At 41.7% G+C, this 18,748-nt stretch overlaps 1 protein-coding gene across 3 annotated transcripts in view; it reads right to left on the reverse strand.

Moving 5' to 3' along the window:
• The window catches only part of LOC141155198 (HLA class II histocompatibility antigen, DM beta chain-like), a 488,746-nt gene that overhangs the window by 428,612 nt on the left and 41,386 nt on the right, over window positions 1-18,748 (reverse strand). The window contains exons 6-7 of one of the 3 annotated variants that reach the window (XR_012247521.1): window positions 10,084-10,126; window positions 1,263-1,749 (exon numbers count right to left, since the gene is read on the reverse strand). The exons of 1 other annotated variant lie outside the window; for it this stretch is intronic. The gene's annotated coding sequence lies outside the window, so the exon portion shown is untranslated. Of the gene's footprint in view, window positions 1-1,262; window positions 1,750-10,083; window positions 10,127-18,748 lie in introns of those variants that run through there. One more of the 3 variants, XM_073641934.1, reaches the window with a different exon arrangement.

Genomic DNA, 18,748 nt, shown 5'->3' on the forward strand with positions numbered 1-18,748 from the left:
GTTCTGCAGAGCGCATTGGGACATATATACAGCATTCTACTGTAGAATGCTGTATATAAGGGTGTACAGGTGCTTGCTCTACTTTATATTGAAAAAACCTGGTGACAGGTTCCCTTTAAAAATAAATCTGTTTTTTTCTTTTGCATTCAAATTCATTTTTTAATGCATGAAATTAAATTTATTCAGTGAAAATCAGGACAATTTTTTAAATTAATTTACAATTCTGTAATGTTTTACACAAAGTTTGAAAAAAAAACACAGAACTTTTGTATCCCGTACCGATTTAGCACAGAAACTTCAGCAGACCCAATTGTCTGCAGCGGTCATGGGTTGGTGACTTATAAACAAAGACTGAGAGGACCACTGGAGCATCTGCGGTGGACTGGCCTGGAATAAGGGAAGTGAGAACATTTTCTTTTTTTGTTTTGCAGCTTATGCTGATGCATAAATTTTACTGTTAAAAACTGTATAATCTCTGTAACATCTACTCTTTTCTCTACAAGTTAAACGCAAAATGACCGTGTAGTTCTGGCCTCAGACCTCGTTCAGACGATTGTTATCATTGTCCATGTACAAAACAGACAGACGTGGGTCAATATAAGTGAATGGGCTAGTTAAGATGAGTGTTTTTCTGAATGGACTGAATGGATTAGTCTCTTACATTTTCCGGATAAGACTCGTCCATAGAACTGAATGAGTGTGTATGAGAATGAATTCCGTATTTACACCATCGGTAATTCATCCGTTTTTAAATGATCCATTGAAAAGATTATAGAAATTTGTATATTTTTTAAATTATGGACGTAAAAAAGAAGATGACATACGGGTATAAAAAATGTATGATTTTCCATGGACTCTGAATCCAACCTTAGGGACAATGCCAATGGCGTCCAATATCCAAAATGCATTTCCTTCAAGGATAGAATCACAGATGTTGTGTAATACCACAGCAGTAGAGACGAGTGAACCCGGACTTAAATGCCAAACATGGACTTCTCCCAGAAGTTCATTGCAATGTTCGGAGTTTCGGGGAAGTCCGGGAGAAGAAAGAGAGAAAGTTTTCCAGCTCAAAAGTTTGGGTTCTCATTGTTTTCAATGGGGTTCAGGTTCTGGTTCATTTTCGGGTAAAGTTCTGCTACCTGAACCAAACTTTGGAAAAAAAGTTCGGGTAGAGTACCAGAAACCGAACTTTCATGGGTTTACTCATCCCTTCACACCAGTCATAAATTGCACCCATTACAAAGACGAGATACAAATCTATGTCCACTGTGCGTTTCCTTTATTGATTCTGCTAAAAAAAAATATAAAAACAACATAAAATTGTCCCGAAGATTCCGGTGCCTTTAATGGTGCAAGAGGGGTCTCCGAAATCATCCGGTGACAGGTCCTAAGAGTTTCTTATCCAGAGCGATAGAAATACCAGATAGAAATACCGCTCTGTGACTGCGGAGTGTTCTGTGCAGAGATCGTCCATAATCCAAACTGTCTCCATTTATCATAAACATAAAAAATGAAACATTGAAAAAAAAAATTAAGAAAATTAAATGAAAGAGAAAATATCCGGCAAACTGCTGATTGTTAAGATCAATTTCCACATGTGAGTCATCTGATGTCACAGAAAAGTCCAGAATCAATGAACCCGATGGATCTTCTTTCCATCCCAGATAGATTTGTAGGGATCTGTGTTGCCAGTCGCCCGGGTCCGTACAACGGAGACCTGTTATAGCTGAAATTCCTGTAGACCTGAAACTGAAGGAACAAGGCGATCAGTGGGGAAGCTTATTCTTCAATATTTACTTTACCCCCCAGGGTAGTTTACATGTTAATGACCGGGCCAATTGTTACAATTCTGACCACTGAACGATAATAGATTTCCTAAAGGAGAAAAAATGTGGCGCTATCTAAGCGTAGTAAGATTTGATCAAATAAAAGGGTGAGTAACTATAGGAAATTATCCACCTGATGCGGTTGTGCAAACAGAAGCACAACTCCCACTTGTAGTATGGATGAATTTGCAAAAGACTGCAGCCGACCTGGTGAGGTGGGATTGAATCCTGAGACAGGAGTATCCCACAACGAGGATGCCAAAAGGGAGAACCAAGTGATGGCGCTGTTTTTGCCACCAAGTGAGATCAAGGTGCAGGAACTTCAGGTTTCTCGTAAGTAAAAAAAAAAAATTTTCACACTAATATAAAACAAATAAAAACTATATACACAACGCGTTTCTGCTGTTTGCAGCCTTCTTCAGGTGTATGGAAAAAATGAATTTGACCCTTCTTTTATAGCCCTTTGCCAGAGTGAGAGAGGGAGGGGTTACAAAAGAAGATGAGGAGCAGTGCTTCATCCTGCATTGTTCTCAGTTTTTTTCATATATATATATATATATATATATATATATATATAAAAACATAAAAACATAAATATTATATCTAAAATAACAAATAACATGTCAATCTGATTAACATCCCATTATCTAGAAAGCTAAAAGTATCACTTCAACATAAAGATACACATCTGTTCTTTTAGTGTTAAAAAATATTGAATAATAAATAAATAATGCATTCAAAATTAAATAAAAAAACAACAACTTTAAGACATTTTGGAGGAAAATGGGGGGTGCGTCTTATAGTCCGAATGTTGGAGGGGGTGTATATATATGTGGGGTGTGGGGGGAGCGGTAGCGGTGGAGGAGCAGGGCACAGGAGGCAGTAGCCGTCCGCTGCAGCCTACACTGTCCCCGCTGCTAAAGAAAATTAATATTCACTGCTCCCCACGCCCATTGGGCGTGGGGAGCACTGAATATTCATGCTCCTTAATAGCAGCACACAGTGTAGCCGCAGCGCGGCTCCTGCTGCTGCCGGAATTGCCTGTGCCCGCTGTTAAAGGGTATGAATATTCAACCTCTCTCCACGCCCATGGGCATGGAGAGGGGTGAATATTCATGCCCTTTAATGAGCGGGCACACGAGCCAGCCCGGCAGCTGCAGGAGCCGCAGAGCGGCTCCGCTGTGTGCCGGCTATGAAGGAAAGTGAAGTCACTGCTCCCCGTGCACACAGTCCCAGCGTGGGGAGAAGTGACTTCCGGCAGCTGATCTTTCCTTGTGAGCCGTGCATGGCAGTGACGTCATGCGCGGCTCACATGGAGAGATCAGTGCAGGCAGACAGGACGCAGCGCTGGAGAAGAGAAGAAAGGTGAGTAGGAGTGTTTATTTATTTTTTTATGTGCAGCATGATGGGGATTAGGGGGACCATGCATACTAGGATAGGGATTAGGGGTGCCATGCATACCAGGATAGGGATGAGGGGTGCCATGCATACCCGGATAGGGATGAAGGGTGCCATGCATACCAGGACATGGATGAAGGGTGCCATGCATACCAGGACAGGGATGAGGGGTGCCATGCATACCAGGATAGCGATTAGGGGTGCCATGCATACCAGGATAGGGATTAGGGGTGCCATGCATACCAGGATAGGGATTAGGGGTGCCATGCATACCAGGACAGGGATGAGGGGTGCCATGCATACCAGGATAGGGATGAGGGGTGCCATGCATACCAGGATAGGGATGAGGGGTGCCATGCATACCAGGATGGAGGGGTGCCATGCATACCAAGATGGAGGGGTTCCATGCATACCAGAATGGAGGGATGCCAGGTATACCAGGATGGGGATGGGCACCATGTATAAAAAAGGAGGGGGGGGCATATATACCAGGATGGGGGATATTGTCAGAATTGGGGGACATTACACCTATACCAGTGTCAGTAGAAGACCCCCTCCCCCTTAAAAGTGCATCATGACCACATTTTTTGCTTACATTTTTTTTTTATTTTCCTCCTCTAAAACCTAGGTGCGGCTTATGGTCCAGTGCGTCTTATAGTCCGAAAAATACAGGTTATATATATATATATATATATATATATATATATATATATATATAATAAAAAAATAAAAATGTAAAAAAATATATAATAATATAAAAATAAAAAAATATAAAACAAAACATTTTAAATTGAAGTGGGAAAAAATACATTAACGGGGAATGTTTGTACATATATTGGTACTTTATTAATTAGATGTAGGACTTTACATTACAAATACTCATATATTTATCGAAAAAACAGAGACTCATAATAAAACAGAGATTGTGCTTCATTTCAACCATTTTTTACATTATGTCTGTGGCCATTCATATGTGATCTCAGAGTCTGGGTTGTGCGACCCACGTATTGTAGACCACAGACACATGTAACCACATAAATCACGTGATCAGAATTGCATGTTAGATTTTGTGAGATCTTATGTTTTTCTCCCGTACTATTACAATTCATTTCTTTAGCTCCATGATTTATAATTCTGCAGCAGCAGCATTTTTTTTATAAAGCATTTAGAGACTCCCCCTCCTCTTTATAAACCGATGGATCAACATTGATTTTTTGGAGTCTTTTTTTCTTCAATTTACTTGGAGCTGTCATGTTTTTTACCGTTGTGCCACTTCTGAAAGTGATTTGTGGTTCTTTTGGTAATTGTTTTTAATATAGGGTCCTTTTGCAATAAGTACCAATATTTCTTTAAAGTGTTGCGGATATACTGATTACCCCGGTTATATGCCGTAATGAAATTATGTCTCCAGAGGTTTTTATCCTCCTTACTTTCTTCTCCCTTCTCATTTTGTTTATTGAGACAATCCGATTGCGTTAAATTGAAATTTTTTTGAAGAGCTGTTTCCACAATTCCCATGGGATATCTTTTTTCTTTGAACTTTTTTTCAAGAATTTTTGATTGATTTATGTAATCAGACGTTAAGGTACAATTTCTCCTGATTTGGTGAAATTGACTTGATGGGATATTCTTTTTCCATTTCAGGAAATGAGCACTATTGAAAATACCCATTTCCATCCACTGTTTTAAAGTGTGTTTTGCTCATGATGGTCTTATCCACATGAAATAATTCCAGATCTAGATATATAATTTTGTCACTCGCTATATGTGCTGTGAATGTGAGGCCCCATTCATTGCCATTGAGACCTCTCACAAATTTTATAGCCTCCTGTTCCGTACCACTCCATATAATAATCAGGTCATCAATATATCTACGGTAGTATTTGATGTATGCTTTATATTCATCTCACATAATTGACGATAGAGACTCGAATCGCCCCATGAACAGATTTGCGAAACTTGGGGCCACCCGAGTCCCAATTGCGGTCCCAAGCCGATGCAGGTATAGTTTATCCTCAAACAGGTTGTGCTCTAATATAAAATGCAGACCTGCCAGCAAAAAAAGCTTTTGCTCCATTTTTAAGGTAGGATCTGTGTTCAGGTAAAATTCTACACAATCTAGTCCAATTTGTGTCCGATATTGGAATAGAGCGCTGTGACATCCAGTGTTATAAATAAATAATTCTCCTCCCATACGACTTCTTTTGCCTCTTTGATCAATTGTGCCGAATCTCTCAAATAAGAGGGGAGTTGGATGACGAACTCCTGTAGATAGAGATCTATATAGTGTGATAGGGAGCTAGTTAGGGATCCTATGCCCGAAATAATGGGGTGTCCTGGGGGTTCTTTTAAACTCTTATGGATTTTTGGGAGATGGTAGAATATTGCTCTAGTTGGAGCAGAGTTTGTCAAAAATTGTTTTTCCTTTTTTGTTTAATACTTTTTCTTTGTAGGCTTTGTTTATCAGTTGTAAATATTCTAATTCAAATTAGGGTGATGGATCCGTATCAAATAATGTGTAGTATTTGTTATCCGACAAAATCTTATATGCCTCCCTAACATAATCATCTTTATCTTGTAGAACGACTCCCCCCCCCCTTTATCTGCCTGTCTAACCACAATTTTTTCATTTGATTGTAAACTTTGTAATGCTTCTTTTTCTTTACTAGTGAGATTATTGTCTCTTTTTAGTGTAGTACCACTTTTATTTTAAATCCTCGGCCACTAAAGAGTAAAATGTATCAAAATAATGTCCCCAGTGGTGAAGGGGGTAAAAATTAGAGCTCGTTCTCACATCCTGATGTCTGAAATCATCAGCTGACATGTTGGGTTCAGTATGTGAGTTTTTCATCAGGGCAAAATATCTGCTGAGTGTTAATTTCCTTACAAAATTATTTAGATCAAGAAAGAGTTGAAAATCATTGCTGTTTTGCGCAATGACAAAATTTTAGACCCTTACTTAATAAAGAGTTTCCCCCCTCAGTGAGAGTATGGCTAGAGAGATTAAAAATCGTAACTGTTTGTGTTTTATTTGATTTTTCGTACTCACTTCTCATTTCATTAGAATTGGTATTTCTTTTCGTTTTTGTTTTATTTCTATGTTTTCTTCCTCCTCGCTTCCCCCCTGGTCTTTCTTTTCTTTTGCGGGAGACCAGTGGGGCAAAATAATATTTTATTGTGTTTCGTGTGAAAAGGGGTGATGTTTTTGTAGTCAGTAGCAAAGTGAGTTGTGGGTGGGCGATTGTAAATCCTATTTCTAAAATAGAAATGTGTGAAGCCGTGCTTTCTAAAGAAAATGCTGCTGCAGAATTATAAATCATGGAGCAAAAGCAATGAATTGTAACAGTACGGGAGAAAAACATAAGATCTCACAAAATCTAACATGCAATTCCGATCACGTGATTTATGTGGTTACCTGTGTCTGTGGTCTACAATACGTGGGTCATACAACCCAGACTCTTAGATCACATGTGAATGGCCACAGACATAATGTAAAAAATGGTTTCTAGACATATAGTGATGAAGCACAATAAAAACTTTGATGTGGTCAATGTTACACCACTGGAACAGATCAATATAGAATCACTAAATAGAAAAAAAAGACATTGAATGCTAAAGAATCATTTTGGATATTTAAACTGCAATGTTTATTTCCGGATGATCTGAACGATAAACTAGAACAAGTTTGATTATCATCACAAATAAGTTTTATTATGGATCTCTGTTTTATTATGAATCTCTGTTTTTTTCGATAAATATAGGAGTATTTGTAATGTTATTTATTAACTATTTTGTGTGACATATCTCTCTGATTTAAGGTCAGGGAAACTCGAAGTTTGAAAATTGCGAAATTTTCGCCAAATTTCCGTTTTTTTTCACAGATAAACACAAGTGATATTGAAGAAATTTTACCACTATCATGAAGTACAATATGTCAGTTTTTCTTTTTTTAATAAATTTGCAAAAATTTCTACATTTCTGTTTTTTTCAGTCAAGATGGGGTGCAGAGTGTACTTTAACCCCTTAACAACATTAGACGTACTAATACGTGTCTGTGCCCTGGGACTTAAGAGCCAGACCCGTATTAGTACGTCATGGCGATCGTGCGCGCACACAGGCTGTGCGGGGTGATCGCCGCCGGGTGTCAGCTGATTGTCACAGCTGACACCCGGTACTATGTGCAGGGAGCGGTCCTGCACTGCTCCCAGCACATTAACCCCCGTGATGCTGCGATCGAAGTCGATCGCGGCATTGCGGTGGCAAGGGGAGGTGATCACAGATACTCACCTCCTCTTCCGGCCTCCAGCGCTGTCTGCAAAGGCTTCCAGGATGTTGCCATGACGACCCGATGTCGTCATGACAACATCCGGGTCACCAGACAGCAGGAAGATTTTTTGGACATGCGCAGTGCATCTCCAAACTATCTTCTCCCTGTCCAGCGCTGACAGCCTGCATGGCACAGGGATGGTGCTGCATTCCTGTGCCATGCAGGCGATCAGAGAAAAAAAAGTGAAAGTCCCATAGTGGGACAAAGTAATAAAGTATAAAAACTATCAGAAAGTGAAAAAAATAAATAAAAAAAAAATTGTAAAAATATAAAAAAATAAATAAATAAAAATAATCCACCAAAAATAAAAATATAATGTACCCATCAATAAATATTATTTAAAAAAAAAAACAATAAAAGTACACATATTTGGTATCACCGCGTCTGGAACAACCTGACCTATAAAACTGTCCCACCAGTTAACCCCTTCAGTGAACACGGTAAAAAAAAAAAAAAAAAAAAGAAGAAGCAAAAAGACAAATATAAATAAAAATGGTACCGCTGAAAACGTCATCTCGTCCCGCAAAAAAAAGCCGCCATACAGCTCCATCAGCTGAAAAGTAAAAAAGTTATAGCTCTCAGAATAAAGCTATGCTAAAAAATAATTTTTTCTATAAAATTGCTTTTATTATGTAAAAGTGCAAAACATAGAAAAACGATATAAATGTGGTACCGCTGTAAACGTACTGACCCGAAGAATAAAGCTGCCTTATCAATTTTACCACACGCGGAACAGAATAAAAAAAACAAAAAAAAACAATTCCTGAATTGTTGTTTTTTGTTTATTCTGCCTCCCAAAAATCGGAATAGAAAGCGATCAAAAAATGTCACGTGCCTGAAAATGGCACCAATAACAACGTCAACTCATCCCACAAAAAACGAGCTGTCACATGACCATCTGCCAAAATCTGGAAAAATTATAGCTCTCAAAATATGGCGATGCAAAAACTAGATTTTACAAAAAATGCGTCTTTTAGTGTGTGACAGCTGTCAGTCATAAAAACCCCATATGATTCTGGTATCGCTGTAATTGCACCGACCCGAAGAATAAAGTCGTCTAATCACTTATACCGCACGAGGAACAGCGTAAAAAATAAACTCTCGGGTTAGGGTTGGGCTAGGGTTAGGGTTGTGCTAGGGTTAGGGTTGTGCTAGGGTTAGGGTAGTGCTACTGTTAGGGTTGTGCTACGGTTAGGGCTAGGGTTAGGGCTGGGTTTGGGGTTAGGGTTGTGATGGGGTTGGATCACTACTTGAGTTTGCATCGGGTGCTCTAGTATGCATTGAGTATCGTGGGTATTTGAGTGACATGCTCGAGTCTCCGCCCCATATGCTTCGCGGCCAAACAAACTTTGCGGGGATTGCCTGCCATGCACGAACGATCCCCGCATGTTTTTTTTTGGGTGTCTAATAACCGTGAAACATGCGGAGCAGGGACTCGAGCATGTCACTCGAGCACACGCTGTACATGGTGCATACCTGAGTACCCGATGCAAACTCAAGTAGCGAGCACTTGCGCTCAAGACTAATGACAACTTATTCAATATGATGACCTAATGTTATCAAATTCTGTGTCGTACCTCTGGGTTCAAAATGTTCACTATACACCTTAATAAAATCCTTGAGGGGTATAGTTTCCAAAATGGGGTCACTTGTGGGGGAGCTCCAATGTTTGGGCACACAGGGGCTCTCCAAACGCAACATGGTGTCCGCTAACAATTTGAGCCGGCAATTTGTTAGGGGACACCATGTTGCATTTGGAGAGTCCCTGTGTGCCCAAACATTGGAGCTCCCCCACAAGTGACCCCATTTTGGAAACTAGACCCCCCAAGGCACCTATATAAATGCATAGTGAGCACTTGGAACCCCTAGGTGCTTCACAAATTGATTCGTAAAAATGAAAAAGTGAAAAAAAAAAAACACTTTTTCATTTTTACAAATCAATTTGTGAAGCACCTGGGGGTTCCAAGTGCTCACTATGCATCTAGATAGGTGCCTTGGGGGGTCTAGTTTCCAAAATGGGGTCACTTGTGGGGGAGCTCCAATGTTTGGGCACACAGGGGCTCTCCAAACGCAACATGGCGTCCGCTAATTATTCAAGCAAATTTTACAATCAAAAAGTCAAATGGCACTCCTTCCCTTCCGAGCCCTGCCGTGCGCCCAAACAGTGTTTTTTCCCCACATATGGGGTATCTGCGTGCCCAGGGGAAATTGCACAACAAATTTGGGGGTCCATTTTTTCTTGTTACCCCTGTGAAAATAAAAAAAATTGGGTCTAAAGTAACATTTTTGTGAAAAAAGTTAAATGTTGATTTTTTTTCTTCCACATTCCAAAAACTCCTGTGAAGCACCTGAAGGGTTAATAAAGTTCTTGAATGTGGTTTTGAGCACCTTGAGGGGTGCAGTTTTTAGAATGGTGTCACCTGGTTCTCCCTTTTGGCAATTCTGACCACTGTCACTTTATGAGGTAATTACTCTGGAACGTTTCAACGGATCTCGCTAATTCTGAGACTGTTTTTTCGTGACATATTTTACTTCATGATAGTGGTAAAATTTCTTCGATATCACTTGCGTTTATCTGTGAAAAAAACAGAAATTTGGTGAAAATTTTGAAAATTTTGCAATTTTCAAACTTTGAGTTTCCATGACCTTAAATCAGAGAGATATGTCACACAAAATAGTTAATAAATAACATTTCCCACATGTCTACTTTACATCAGCACAATTTTGGAACCAAATTTTTTTTTTTTTGTTAGGGAGCTATAAGGGTTAAAAATTGACCAGCGATTTCCCATTTTTACAACAAAATTTACAAAACCATTTTTTTAAGGACCACATCACATTTGAAGTGACTTTGAGGGGTCCTTATGACAGAAAATACCCAAAAGTGACACCATTCTAAAAACAGCACCCCTCAAGGTGCTCAAAAACATATTCAAGAAGTTTATTAACCCTTCAGGTGCTTCACAGGAATTTTTGGAATGTGGAAGAAAAAAATGAACATTTATTTTTTTTCACAAAAATGTTACTTTAGACCCCAATTTTTTTTTTATTTTTGCAAGGGTATCATTAAAAAATGAACCCTAAAATTTGTTGTGCCATTCCTCCATGCTGATACCCCATATGTGGGGGAAAACCACTGTTTGGGCACACGGCAGCGTTGGGAAGGGAAGGAGCACCATTTGACATTTTGAATGTTATTAGCAGATGCCATGTATCGTTTGGGGAGCCCCTGATGTGCCTAAACAGTGGAAACCCCTCACAGGTGACACCATTTTGGAAATTAGACCCCTCAGGGAACTTATCTACATGTGTGGTGAGCACCCTGAACCTCCCCGTGCTTCACAGAAGTTTATAACATTGACCCGTAAAAATAAAATTTTCACATTTTTCCCACAAAAATGTTTTTCAGCCTCCAATTTTGCATTTTCATAAAGGTAACAGGAGAAATTGCACCATGCAATTTGTTGTGCAATTCCTCCTGAGCATGCAGATACCCCATATGTGGGGGAAAACCACTGTTTGGGCGCACGGCAGGGTTCGGAAGGGAAGGAGCGCCATTTGACTTCGTGAATGTAAAATTTGCTTGAATAATTAGCGGACGCCATGTTGCGTTTGGAGAGTCCCTGATGTGCCTAAACAGTGGAAACACCCCACAAGTGACCCCATTTTGGAAACTACACCCCTCAAGGATTTTATCAAGGAGTATAGTGAACATTTTGAACCCAGTGGTACGACACAGAATTTGATAACATTAGGTCATCATATTGAATAAGCTGTCATTAGTCTTGAGTGCAAGTGCTCGCTACTTGAGTTTGCATCGGGTACTCGGGTATGCACCAAGTATTGTGGGTGCTCAAGTGACATGCTCGAGTCCCCGCTCGCATGTTTCACGGTTATTAGACACCCAAAAAAAAACATGCAGGGATTGCTCGTGCATGGCAGGCAATCCTGGCGAGGTTTTTTTTGCTGTATAACAGCTGCAAAACATATGGGGCTGAGACTCGAGCATGTCACTCGAGCACCCGCGATACTCTGTGCATACCCGAGCACTCGCGCTCCACACTAGTCGCCATATCGTCGTCATTTATTTTTCATAACTTCTCAAACAATCCCAACCCCAACACAACCCTAACCCCAACCCTAACCCTTGCCCAGCCCTAGCCCTAGCACAACCCTAACCCTAGAGTTTATTTTTTACGCCGTTCCTTGTGCGTTATAAGTGATTAGACGACTTTATTCTTCGGGCCGGTGTGATTACAGCGATACTAGATTCATATCGGGTTTTTATGACTGACAGCTGTCACACACTAAAAAACCTTTTTTTTGCAAAGACTAGTTTTTGCATCGCCATACTTTGAGAGCTATAATTTTTCCATATTTCGGCTGACAGAGTCATGTGATGGCTTTTTTTTTGCAGGACAAGTTGATGTTTCCATTGGTACCATTTTCGGGCACGTGACATTTTTTGATCGCTTTCTATTCCGATTTTTGGGAGGCAGAATAAACAAAAACCAACAATTCAGGAATTTTTTTTTTTTATGCCGTTCTGTGTGTGGTAAAATTGATAAGGCGGCTTTATTCTTCGGGTCAGTACGTTTACAGTGGTACCACATTTATATATTTTTTTAATGTTTTGGCGCTTTTATACAATAAACAATAATAACTATTTTATCGAAAAAAGAATTGTTTTTGCATCACTTTATTCTGTTCTAATGAAGACTCTTGTCAGATGTGTCTGGTCAGCAACTGAATCTATCGTGTGCCTGAGAGAAGCTGCAGCCTATGGTTGCCCTAAGTAATGGTTCCCCCAGGATTCCAATGAATTCATGTAACCGGTGTCGCCCCTATCTGAACTTAGGCGGAGTGCGCGTAACATTGGTGGCCCGTACGGGGAATCCTGAGTGGGAATTAGCGTGTAGAGGGAGAAGAGGAAAAGTGTCTGGAAAAACACAGCAGCACAGCACCTCAACTCAACTCTGCTACACCAGTTAAAGGGGACCAGCCCTAAAGAAAAACTCACTAGCAGCAATGGATGTGGAAATACAAATGGACAGAATTAGTGAGCTGCTTCAGTTAACCTGTGAAGAATTGAGAACAGTAGCAGAACATACAAAGATGTCAGGAGAACAGATTTCCAAAGCACAGAACCGCAGGCAACTGTTAGCTGCCATTAATGCAAAAATGGATGAGCTGGGGGAGAAAGAAGCTGAAGACGTCATAGGGACATTAATCCAGGAACTAACACAGTTTCTAGCCAGGTTGAAGTTGGAGGATGGAGGGGCGGCGCCAATTATCAAAAGCAGGAATCCCCATCCCCAGACTGAACTACAGGAATTGAAAGAACAATTTTCATCTTTATTCTCATTTGCACAAGGAAAGACTAGAAGCAATGGGATGAAACTAAATGGGAGGAGACACAGATTAGATTTTAGAAAAAACTTTTTGACAGTTAGGGTGATTAATGAGTGGAACAGGCTGCCACGAGAGGTGGTGAGTTCCCCTTCAATGGACGTCTTCAAACAGAGGCTGGACAGACATCTGTCTGAGATGATCTAGTGAATCCTGCTTTGAGCAGGGGGTTGGAACAGATGACCCAGGAGGTCCCTTCCAACTCTACCATTCTATGATTCTATGATTCTAATTCAAAGCTCTAACAGCCCTGCAGGAATCTACCAAAACCTTTGAACGGGTGATAGACTCAGACAGGACCTTTAACCTGCTCGGGTTAGATAAATCAGGGAGACAGTCCTCACTAACACCACAAATCACCATAAGGAAAGAATTCAAGATCCTGGGACAGATTGGAGAGTGTGAACAGAAAGAGAGACTGTCTTATAGGAACTTGTTGCACCAGATCGATGCAGGCTTACAGAAAGGCTGAAGAAAAAGAAGCCAGCTCACCTGCAACTCTCGGCGTTCTGGAGCACGGAATCTCAAGGGACCGCTTGCAAGCAGATTTAAGAAAAAGTTCCAGCTCCCATCGTGGATAAAAAGGTTTATTGAAGTAATGGCAATTCCATATAAAAATTAGTGGCCATAGCAACGCGTTTCAGACCCAGTATGCGTCCTTTATGATAATGAAAAAGTTGATTCATTCCAGGCCAGAACCCATTATCCTTCAGACCCAGGAGTGGGATCCAAAACAGAAGATACCCAGCTTGTGAAGCATGCCGTTCATCAAATCAGAGTATGGTGTGTGTCCACTGTCTAAGATGTGGTGAGGAAGGACATTATGCCAAGGAATGCCAATGGTCAAGGTCGTTTGGGTTAAAAGACAGGAGGTTGCCAGTGCAGGGAGACTGGTAACTGCAACATGGAGGAGGCCCCCCCCCAGAAGAAAAATCCAAATCTCACCAAACACGAGAATGGCGCATGAGTTAAAACGGCTGCGTCAGTACTATCCCCGAGTGTGTTCCCGTCTACAACAGCTGCAAGGGAGACAGGGGCATCAGTTACTAAATGCCCAGTGCGGAGGTCAAACGATGTACTCCTGGGAGGAGGACTCCTCGGTCGGTAAAGATAGCCTCATCAGCCTAATTGGTGAAAGGTGCTTTATACAGTGCCAGCTAGATGGACTCCTAGTAAAAGCACTGTAGGACACAGGAGCCCAAGCGAGCCTTTTAAATGAAGAATGGAGAAGGCGCTACCTGCCACACACTTGCCTTCAGTCACTAAAAGAACTCTTGGGCCAGTGGAACTCTACGACAAAGCCATCAACCAGACCGAAATCCCTTTTATAGGCTCGGGGGAAGTGACTTTCCAACTCAGGGCCACGAAGAACAGCAACACCATCGAGCTTTTAGTACCTTTTCTCGTGACCAGTGATCAGAACGTGGCAGAGGATCCTATCCTGGTTTATAATGTAATCAGTGAGGTCATCACGAAACATAAGGCAGGGGCGCTGGTGGTGGATGCAATCGCCACATCGTTCGCCATACCCAACGCCGTGGCGGAAAACGTGATTCATAGAGTAGAGTAAAGAAAGCACAGAATACAATGGACCTAAAAGAAGTCAAGGTAGGCTGGATCCCAACCATCATCCCTGCAAACCAAATGGTGGGGGGGAGGTGTGGAGTTTGGGTAGAACCGGGAAGAAAAGTCCAGAAAAGACTGTTCGTGCCAAAAGACTCCTCAGAACTTCCGGAAGGCCTAGTTCAAGGTGAGACTGTGCTTACGATTCCTACTGGTGGGTTTGCTCGAGTGACAGTATCGGTGATGAATACTACAAAACACGAAATTAGACTGAATCCAAAGACTGTGTTAGGTCACATCAAAACCGTTAAAACGGTATATCCAGCTAGTGTGAGACCAGCCCAGTGGTTTACAGTGAATTCACCAAGGAACAGGAGTTGCCCAGGGGAGGAAATTGCGCAACCCACCTCGGGGTCCTGGGATCCCCCAGTACCCCTTGAACACTTGTGTGCTGAAGATCTAGCGGTAGCAAAACAGATGCTGAGAGAAGAGTGTCATGCGTTCTCCAAAGATGACTCCACCCGTCCATATTTAAATTGATTCCCCTGAACACCCCCGTCCATATTTAACTGATCCCTCTGACCACATTAAATTGACCCCCCCGTCCTCATTTAATTGATCCCCGACCACCCCCCGTCCATATTAAAGTGATCCCCCTGACCACATTTAAATGATTGACCCCCCCAGCCCATAATTGATTGATCCCCCTTGTCCTATTTAATAGATTCCCCTTGTCCACTTTTACTCATCCCCAGTCCCTATCTATTTGCCTTATCCCCCACCATATTTAATTAACCCCTGTCCATAATTAATTGATTGATTCCCCAGACCACAATTAATTATTTCCCCAGTCCATATTTATTGATATTATTGATACTTATTGATCCCCAGTCCTTAGTTAATTGACCCACCGTCCATACCTATTTATTTGCTTTACCCCCCATCCTATTTAATTAAACCCCCTGTCCATAATTAATTGATTGATTCCCTAGTCCACAATTAATTATTTCCCCAGTCCATACTTATTGATCCCAGTCCATAGTTAATTGACACACCGTCCATACTTAATTAATCCACCTGACCCACTCAGCTGATCCCCCGTCCATACTTAATTGATACTTAATTGATCCCCCGTCCATACTTAACTGATCCCGTGCCGATATCTAATCGATACACTTGCACATCCCTAATTGATCCCCGTCCATACACCTATATATAAATAATTGTGTTTTGTACTTGTACATATATACTGACTGTATCCCCATATTTAGAATGACGTCCATGTTGGCCGGAGCCGTGCAGTGTACATCTTGCGCAATGTATGCATTCCCTGAGCTACCGCTCAGGGATCCATACTGCTGCGAGAGATGTGAGCATATCGTGCACTTGGAAGCCCAAATCCTGGATCTAAGTGCTCAGATAGCGGTACTGAGGAGCATCGACAACATGGAACGGAGTTTGCTGCTCACCGAGCAGACACTCAATGGGTCAACACTGGGGGTGGAGCTTAGTGGGGAAGCGCAGGCTGAACAGGCAGGGAGCTGGGTAACAGTTAGAAGGGATAGAGGGAAGAAGTATAGGAAGGCTGGTTCAGAACCGGCATTATTGGAGCACGACAAATCCTCTGACCGCCGGGGGAGTGTATGCTCCAGTAATGAGGGGGAGGGGGGAAGTGTAGGGCAGGCTAGACAGGTCCTGGTAGTGGGTGACTCTATTATTAGGGGGACAGACAGGGAAATCTGTCACAAAGACCGGGATCGCCGAACGGTGTGCTGCCTCCCTGGCGCTCGAGTCCGGCACATCGCGGATCGGGTTGACAGGTTACTGGGTGGGGCTGGCGAAGACCCAGCGGTCATGGTCCACATTGGCACCAATGACAAAGTGAGTGGTAGATGGAGGGTCCTTAAAAATGATTTCAGGAATCTAAGTAGGAAGCTTAGGGCAAGGACCTCCAAGGTAGTTTTCTCAGAAATACTACCAATCCCGCGAGCCACACAGGAGCGCCAACGGGAGGTTAGGGAGGTGAATAAGTGGCTAAAGAGTTGGTGCAAGGCAGAAGGGTTTGGGTTCATGGAGAACTGGGCCGACTTCGCTGTCGGCTACAGGCTCTACCGTAGGGACGGGCTGCACCTCAATGGGGAGGGTGCAGCGGTGCTGGGGAAGAAGATGGCTAATAGGTTGGAGGAGTTTTTAAACTAGAGACGGGGGGGGGGAACCAAGGAAATAGGTGGGATGTGAGGCAAGCAAGGGGGAAGGGGAGAAGTGAATATAATGAGGGTGGAGAGGGGGGTGGGGATAGTACAGTTAGATCGTTAGAGAAGAATAGGATGCTAAATAACCCCAAAGTTTTATCTTGCATGCTGACCAACGCAAGAAGCCTGACCAATAAGGCGGATGAGCTGCGGGCGCTTATATCGGAGGAGAGGTATGACATCGTAGGTATAACAGAGACTTGGCTAGACGATAGCTACGACTGGGCGGTAAATTTAACAGATTATAGTTTATTTAGAAGGGACCGGAAACAGGGGAAGGGCGGAGGAGTCTGCTTATATGTAAGGTCACGTCTAAAGCCCAGACTAAGGGAAGATATAGGAGAGGGAGAAGAGGGGGTCGAGTCCATGTGGGTAGAGATAGAGGGGGCAAAAAATAATAATAAAATATTACTGGGGGTCTGCTATAAGCCACCTAATATAACAGAGGAGAATGAGAAACTGCTATTAGGACAAATAGACAAAGTAGCAAAACATAATGAGGTGATTGTAATGGGGGACTTCAACTACCCGGATATTGACTGGGAAACAGAAACCTGTAGATCGCAGAAAGGAAAAAGGTTCTTGACAAATATCAAGGATAATTATCTCTCCCAACTAGTGCAGGAACCAACGAGAGGGAAGGCAGTGTTGGACTTAATATTGACTAATAGGCCTGATAGAATAACTGAGGTACAGATAGGGGGGCACCTAGGTAATAGCGATCATAATATTATCAATTTCAAAATGCCCTTCAGTAGGGTTATCAATAAGGGAACAACAAAAACATTAAACTTTAGGAGGGCGAAGTTTGATCAGTTGAAAGAAAACCTTCAACTTATTGACTGGGGCAAAGTTCTTAATCAAGGAAATATGAATAGTAAATGGGAAACCTTCAAAAGAATTCTGAATACTCAGTGCGAGAGGTATATACCGTATGGGAATAAAAGGGCCAGAAATAAGAGGAAACCAATATGGTTGAATAAGAACGTAAAAGGGGCGTTAAATAGCAAAAAAGAGGCATTCAAGAGATTAAAACAGGAAAACAGCAAGGAGGCACTAATGTGTTACAAGGAAAAAACGAGAACCTGCAAAAAACAAATAAAAATAGCAAAGGAGGAAACAGAGAGACGTATTGCTAGGGAAAGTAGATCAAATCCCAAACTGTTCTTTACGTATATAAATAGTAAAAGGATTAAATCGAATAATATTGGACCGATAAAAAGTGATGAAGGCAAAATCATAGAGAAAGATGAGGATAAAGCTAATCTATTAAATAAATTTTTTTCGTCAACTTTCACAAAGGAAAAAGAACTAACAGGCGAAATGAGAAGTGACAAACTTAATCCTCCACTAAGTATGACAAATCTAACCCAAGCTGGGGTACAGAAACGCCTCAGTAACATTAAAATAAACAAATCACCAGGACCTGATGGCATACACCCACGGGTACTAAGGGAACTAAGTAATGTGATAGACAGACCGTTATATCTTATATTTAAGGACTCTATTGAGACTGGGTCTGTACCACTTGATTGGCGACAGGCGAATGTAGTGCCAATATTCAAAAAGGGAGCAAAAAGTAACACCGGAAACTATCGGCCGGTGAGTCTGACGTCCGTTGTGGGCAAAATTTTTGAAGGCTTTATTAATGAGGCAATCATGGAGCATCTTGATGCTAATAATCTATTAACCCCGAACCAACATGGATTCATGAGGAATCGCTCCTGCCAAACAAACCTGATTGACTTCTACGAGGAGGTTAGCTCTCGAGTAGATCAGGGGGAACCAGTGGATGTCGTGTATCTCGACTTCTCAAAAGCGTTTGATAGCGTGCCACATAATAGGTTGGTATACAAAATGAGAATGATGGGGCTGGGGGAAAATGTCTGCAAGTGGGTAGCTAACTGGCTAAAGGATAGAAGGCAGAGGGTGGTTATAAATGGAATATACTCAGATTGGGTAAGCGTCACTAG

Source organism: Phyllobates terribilis, unplaced genomic scaffold (assembly GCF_046119375.1).
Source record: "Phyllobates terribilis strain yellow unplaced genomic scaffold, ASM4611937v1 Scaffold_7__3_contigs__length_470593459, whole genome shotgun sequence".
Classification (NCBI taxonomy): domain Eukaryota; kingdom Metazoa; phylum Chordata; class Amphibia; order Anura; family Dendrobatidae; genus Phyllobates; species Phyllobates terribilis.